This window comes from Myotis lucifugus, unplaced genomic scaffold, assembly GCF_000147115.1.
Source record: "Myotis lucifugus unplaced genomic scaffold, Myoluc2.0 scaffold_8179, whole genome shotgun sequence".
Taxonomy (NCBI): Eukaryota; Metazoa; Chordata; class Mammalia; order Chiroptera; family Vespertilionidae; genus Myotis; species Myotis lucifugus.
In genome coordinates this window covers 1-7,117 of record NW_005879227.1, presented here as the reverse complement: position 1 = coordinate 7,117, position 7,117 = coordinate 1, and the positions used below count along the sequence as shown (strand labels likewise).

The following is a 7,117-nucleotide window of genomic DNA, read 5'->3' as shown; positions in this document are numbered from 1 at the left end:
GGAGTTTCCTCACCAGGAGGAAAATGGGACTCCCATTTGAACCAGTGACCCCACTTCTAGGAATATATCCCAAGAAACTAGAAACACCAACCAGAAAGGATATATGCAACCCTATGTTCATAGCAGCACAATTTACCATAGCTAAGATTTGGAAACAGCCTAAGTGCCCATCAGCAGATGAGTGGATTAAAACACTGTGGTACATCTACACAATGGAATACTACGCTGTGGTAAAAAAGAAGGGATTCTTGCCTTTTGCAACAGCATTGGTGGAACTGGAGAGCATTATGCTAAGCGAAATAAGCCAGTCAGAGAATAAATATATGATCTAACTCATTTGTGGAACATAATGAACAACATAAACTGATGAACAAAAACAGATCCAGAGACAGAGAAGCTTCACCCGACCTTCAAGCCTCAGAGGGAATGTAGGGGAGGGTGGGGGTAAAGGGGAGAGATCAACCAAAGGACTTGTATGAATGCATATAAGCCTAACCAATGGACACAGACATTGGGGGGAGGGGGGAGGTCATGAGTGGGGGTTGAGGGGGCAATGGGGTTATAAGGACACATATGTCATACCTTATCAATAAAGGAAAAAAAAGAAGGAATGTAACTAAAAAGAAGTGTGAAAACACTTAGAAATCAAGTTGAAAATGGGAATCAATATAGGAATCTGTTTCAAAACACTTGGAAGTCATAGGTACAGCACTGTAAACACTTTAGTAATGACTTTGAAAACAGAAAGGAATCACTGCTAAAATCAGAACTCTAAGTCACAATCCATATCAAAGCACTTGGAATTTACTGCCAAAGTCTTGAAAACTCTCAATGTAAAAGTTTGAAAACAGAAGAAAAACACTGCTAAAGCTTGGAAACTATGAAGGAATCTGTTTCACACAGGAGAATTCACAGCTATTGTGCTGTAAGCAGTCTAGGAAAGAGTTTGAAAACACTTGGAAATCTCAGCTATAACCAGGATACTGTAGAACAACGTTACAAAAAAATTAAACTCATAGAGGTGTAGACATTGTAGAAAAGAGTTTGAAAACACTGGGAAATCACTAGTAAAAGCAAGACACTGTGTTGGAATCAACAATGGAAATTCACTATTACAGGACTATATACTCTCTAGGAAAGCCATTCAAAACACTTGGACATCACTGCTATAATCTAGAAATTATGTAGAAAACTCTTTCAAAACACTTGGAATTTACTACTACAAAGCTGTACTGGTAAACTCTCCATTAAAAAGTGTGAAAACCCTTGGAAATCACAGCTGAATATGGAAAGCTACATAGGAGTCTGTTTCAAAACCATTGGAACTCACTGCCACAGCCCTATAAACCCTCTAGGAAAGAGTTTGAAAACACTTGAAATTCACTGGTACAGAGCTGTGAATTCCATACAAAAGAGTTTTGAAAACACTTGTAAATCACAACTGTAAATGGGAAACTGTACAGGAATCTCTTTCAAAACATTTGGAATTCATAGGTACAGTGCTGTAAATGCTCTAGTAATAAGTTTGAAAACAGAAGGGAATCACTGTTAAAATCTGCAAACCATATCACAATCTGTATCAAAACACTTGGAATTCACTGTCACAGTCGTGTATTCTCTCAATGTAATAGTTTGAAAACAGAAGTAAAACACTGCTAAAGCTTGGAAACTATGAAGGAATCTGTTCAATAGGGGAATTCACAGCTATTGCGCTATAAACCTTCTAGGAAGGAATTTGAAAACAGTTGGTCGATATGGGGGCTGAGCACCCAGTAGTCACTCAGAGGGTAGCACCTCTCTCAGGAAAGGAGGACACCATTATCGGAGCTACTGGGGACTAGACCAATGGACTGTTCTGCCACCCTCACTGATGCCAACTTGGTGTCCACCAAGTAATCCATGAATTCCTGTATTTGCCAGGTTGTCCAGTGCTTCTAATGGGTAGAGACCTTTTAGTCAAGATGGGAGCAGAGATCACCTTTGCCCCAGATGGCTCAGCACAGTGTTGCCTAGGGGAGGAGACATCTCCAATGATCCTGTCCATAGTAGTGCCCAGGAAGGAAGAATGGAGACTTTATACATCCCAGTCAAAGGACTCACCATTAAAGCCTGAATTAGAGGAAGAATTCCTGCTGGTCTGGGCAGAAGGGAATCCCCTTGGCCTGGCCAAAAACCACATCCCAGTACTAATTGACCTGAAGTCTGGGCACCGCCTGTCAACATCTGCCAAAATCCAATTCCAAGAGATGCACGCCTAAAAATCCAGGCCCACTTAGACCAGCCGCTTCAATGGGGACTTCTTAAGTGGTGTCAGTCTCCATGGAGCACCCCTCTCTTGCCTGTCAAAAAGCCTAGAACTAATGATTACTACCTGGTGCAGGACATGCGGGCTGTTAATGAGACTGTTATAATCCTGCATTCGGCGCTGCTGAATCCCTACACTCTCCTGGGACTCATTACATCAGAGGTGGAATGGTTTACATGTCTATATTTGAAATATGCCTTTTTTCTGCCTTCAATTATTGGCACCCTCTAGTCAGCCCCTGTTTGCCTTTGAGTGGGAAACCCAATTATGGGGGTCAAGGAACAGTTCACCTGGACCTGACTGCCACAAGTGTTCAAGAACTCCCTGACTCTTTTTAGCAGAGCACTAGCATCTGATCTGTTCAAATTTCCAGGAGAGGACTTGGGGTGCGTTCTACTCCAATATGTAGATGATCTTGTACTGGTTAGCTCCACACGAACTCAGTGTTGGGAAGGAACACGAGCCCTTCTGACACTCTTAACCAAAACAGGTTACTGAGTATTCAAGAGAAAGGCACAAATCTCTCAGAGAGAAGTCAAGTACCTAGGTTTCTGAATCACCCAAGGGAAAAGAAGACTAGGGACTGAAAGGAAGCAGGCAGTATGTGCTATTTCAGTCCCCAGCACCTGGCAGCAGATTCAGGAATTCCTGGGAACAGCAGGGTATTGTCGAATTTGGATCCCAGGGTTTTCAAATCTAGCTAAGCCTCTCTATGAAGCTTTAAAAGGAGAGGAGAAGGCACCCATCAACTGGGATCCTGAGCAGGAAAAGTCCTTCACCACCATAAAGGCAAAGCTCACTGTGGCCCTAATACTAGGGCTACCAGATGTGACACGGGACTTTAACCTCTTCATTCACAAAAACAACGGGGTAGCCCTAGGAGTTCTAATTCAGGAGTTTGGACCAATGTAATAGTTTGAAAACAGGCAAAGACTGGTAGCCTATCTTTCCAAGCAGATTGACCCAGTAGCCTCCGGGTGGCCCTTATGTCTCAGGGCCCTTGCAGCCACGGCATTATTGGTCAAAGAAGTGGGTAAGCTTACCCTGGGACAAAACATAAATGTTAAAGTACCTCATGCTGGTCTCACCCTAATGGCAAGCTAGGGGGCAGCACTCGCTAACTCATGCTCCAATGACTGAATACCAAGAGCTTCTATGTGAAAATCTGTGGGTAAGATTAGAAGCAGTGAGAACTCTTTTTTTAAAAAAATATATTTTATTGATTTTTTACAGAGAGGAAGGGAGAGGGATAGAGAGTCAGAAACATCAATGAGAGAGAAACATCGATCAGCTGCCTCCTGCACACTCCCTACTGGGGATGTGCCTGCAACCAAGGTACATGCCCTTGACCGGAATCGAACCTGGGACCATTGAGTCTGCAGGCCAACGCTCTATCCACTGAGCCAAACAGGCTAGGGCAGCAGTGAGAACTCTTAATCCTGCCACCTTCTTACCCATCTCTGAGGGAGCCCCTGAGCATGATTGCCTAGAACAGCCGTGGGCAAACTACGGCCCGCGGGCTGGATCCGGCCCGTTTGAAATGAATAAAACTAAAAAAAAAAAAGACCGTACCCTTTTATGTAATGATGTTTACTTTGAATTTATATTAGTTCACACAAACACTCCATCCATTGCTTTTGTTCCAGCCCTCCGGTCCAGTTTAAGAACCCATCGTGGCCCTCGAGTCAAAAAGTTTGCCCACCCCTGGCCTAGAAGTTGTAGAGGAGGTTTACGCCAGCTGGCCAGATCTAACAGACAGGCCTCTGCAGAATCCTGACCTGATAGTTTACACAGATGAAAGAAGCTTTCTAGATGAAGGGAAAAGATGAGCCGGGTATGCAGTAGTATCAGACTTTGAGACAATAGAGGCACAGGCTCTGCCCAAAGGAGGGTCAGCGCAGAGGGCAGAACTTTGGGCCCTGGTCAGAGCCTTAGAACTTAGCAAGGAAAAGCATGCTAATATTTACACTGACTTATGCTATGCCTTTGCCACCCTGCATATCCATGGGGCTATATACAAGGAAAGAGGACTTCTGACCTCTGGAGGGAAATAAATAAAAATAAAAAAAACACAGAATGAAATCCTAAAATTACTAGAAGTGGTCTTGGAGCCCAAGGAAGTAGCCATCATCACTGTAAAGGTCATCAGAAAGGAAAGGACTCAGTGTCAGAAGGAAACCATTGTGTAGATGCAGCAGCCAAGCTGGCTGCTAAAGAACAAGTAGCACCGTCACAGATCATGTTGGCCCCTGAATTACCTGAACTTCTGAAATACACTCCTCAGGAAAAGGAATGGGCACAGAAAGAAGGGGGTAAGAGGATGAAGGAAGGTTGGTGGACACTCCCAGATCATAGGGTCTATGTCTAAGAACAGTTAGCTCATGAACAGTTAACAGAAGCATGAAGTTACTCATTTAGGGAAGACTGCCATAGAGGCTTTGTTAAGCAGATACTATTTAATTGCCCGTCTTTCCACCTTATGTGCCTCAATCTCTCAGTACTGCCTTCTCTATGCACCAAACAATGCCAAACAGGGTCCTGTAGGACCGATGGGAGTACAGTACTGCAGGCAAGCTCCCTTTGAGGACTTAGAGGTAGATTTTACAGAAATAGGGCCTAGTAGAGGGAACAAATATCTCCTAGTCTTTATCTGCACTTTTTCAGGCTGTGTCGAGGCATATTCTACTCACACAGAGAAGACAAGAGAAGTCACTAAGGCATTGTCTAAGGACTTAATTCCACGATATGGAATGCCTTTAACAATAGGATCATATAATGGCCCAGCCTTTGTAGCTGAAGTAGTACAGCTGGTAGCTAAGGCCTTAGGAATTAGGTGGAACTTACATATAGCTTATAGGCCCCAGAGCTCAGGGAAAGTAGTGCACATGAACCAGACTCTCAAGCAGGCTATGGCTAAGCTATGTCAAGAGACAACCTTACCCTTGACAGATATCTTGCCTCTTGTACTCCTGTGGGTATGCTGTGCCCTGAGGAAGGCCAGGATAAGTTTCTCTCCCTTTGAAATTCTATATGGAAGACCCCGTCCCTTAATTCAACCAAAGGGAGATTTGGGGGAAATAGAAAACTTAGAAATTCAGAAGCAATTACAAAGACTTGGGACAACTATCTTTGAAGTCCACAGATGGGTTACTGCCCATTTCTTTAGGAATGGCTGTGCACCCTCATAAGCCTGGAGACTAGGTTTGGGTAAAGGATTGGAAAAAAGAGCCCCTTAAGCCAACTTGGAAGGGACCCTATCCAGTCATACTAACCACCCCTACAGCTCTCAGGGTTGCAGGACTGAACACCTGGATCCACCACTCCGGAGTGAAAGCAGTCCACCAGCGGAGTGATGCCCAGCCTGAGTGGAAGGTGACCTCTGACCAGAAACACCCCATACATATCACCCTCAAGAAGATGGTGGACTTGGCTGATCGACCTGTTCCAAGGAATTTAGATAACACCCTGCTGAATTCTTCCTTACATTAACATTTCTTTCTTATCTATCCTTAAAAGTAATATGCTCTGGTATTTCTGGATAATCATTGTTTTTATCTTTCTAATGTCTTTTGATGAGTGTCGCCAGAACCCTAGACTAGTACCAGGAGGAGAACTCTTCTTCCCCTGCTGGGACACATGAACACTATAAATTACTACCTCCTCCACAGTAAAGGAATTTATTGCTGTCCCCAACCAAGATGAGGCTGGTTCTTTTACTGTTACTAAACTCTCTTATTCTTGACCACTCTCAAGTCTACACTCTGCCTCTCAAGGATCTTCTAAGTTCTCACTCTCTCTCACAAAGCCTCAACTTAACTCATCGCCTCCTCAACCTGACCAACACTGGGCTGGCTAAAGACTGCTGGCTCTGCCTTCTCCTCTCATCTATGAGTTACATGGCAGCCCCCACCTCCCTGCACACATGGTCTGATTCTAGCCTGTCCTTCCATTATAAGGTACACAGAGGACCTCCATTCCAACTTATGTGCCTCGATGAACTCTATGACTTCCAAATCACAGAGATGACAAAAAGAACACTTACAGACAGGGCCATTCAGTTGCTCCAAACTTATTTAAATGATATAACACCACACCGATCCAACAAGGTTCCTATCCTTGGACCAGTAACCACTAACTCTGCCTTAGTATTTCAGTCACCCCTTTGCATCAGAAGAGAACTCCCTGAAAAAAATGTTTTGGGTCATCTTGATCAACACCTCTGCAAATTTACTCTCGACCTTAAAACTGCTTCTAATTGGGCTAACTACGTTGTCACCCAAACAGCTCCCTTTTGGAACCCTGTTAGATTTTCAACAGGGCCCACCATCTCAGCAGTCTTCCCAACCACTGACACCTCTCAGTTCTGTTCAAGCAGACCCCACAGCTACTCAAGGTTTCAGCCATGGCAGGATTGCACATTGAACTGACAGGCCTCATGCCATTGCCTTCCTTCCCACAGGCTCACACACTCTAAATTCTGGGTCAAGACTGACAGGAAATTTATTTTCTTTGAAAACTCTACCTCTCGGGCTACAACAAATAATCCCCAAGGCCCCTTGCAGCCCCTTACAGGGGCAATGTTGATAGGAACTCTCTCTGTCTGGGAACGGCAGAACGGCAAGCTCACACACATCTTTACTATTGAGAATACCTTTTGTCTGGAGACACAGGGAATTTTCTTCCTCTGTGGCACCAATACCTTTCTCTGTCTACCTGCCAACTAGACTGGGACCTGTGCTCTGGTTTACCTAGCCCCCGAAATAGACATGGCCCCTAACAATCAGTCTTTTAAGGTTCCATTCTCTGCCTATG

At 44.2% G+C, this 7,117-nt stretch overlaps 1 non-coding gene across 1 annotated transcript; it reads right to left on the bottom strand.

Annotated features, from left to right (window-relative positions):
- Positions 1-3,645: 3,645 nt before the first annotated feature.
- Positions 3,646-3,718, bottom strand: TRNAC-GCA. The gene has a single exon. It is a non-coding gene; the product is annotated as a tRNA-Cys (tRNA).
- Positions 3,719-7,117: the final 3,399 nt, after the last annotated feature.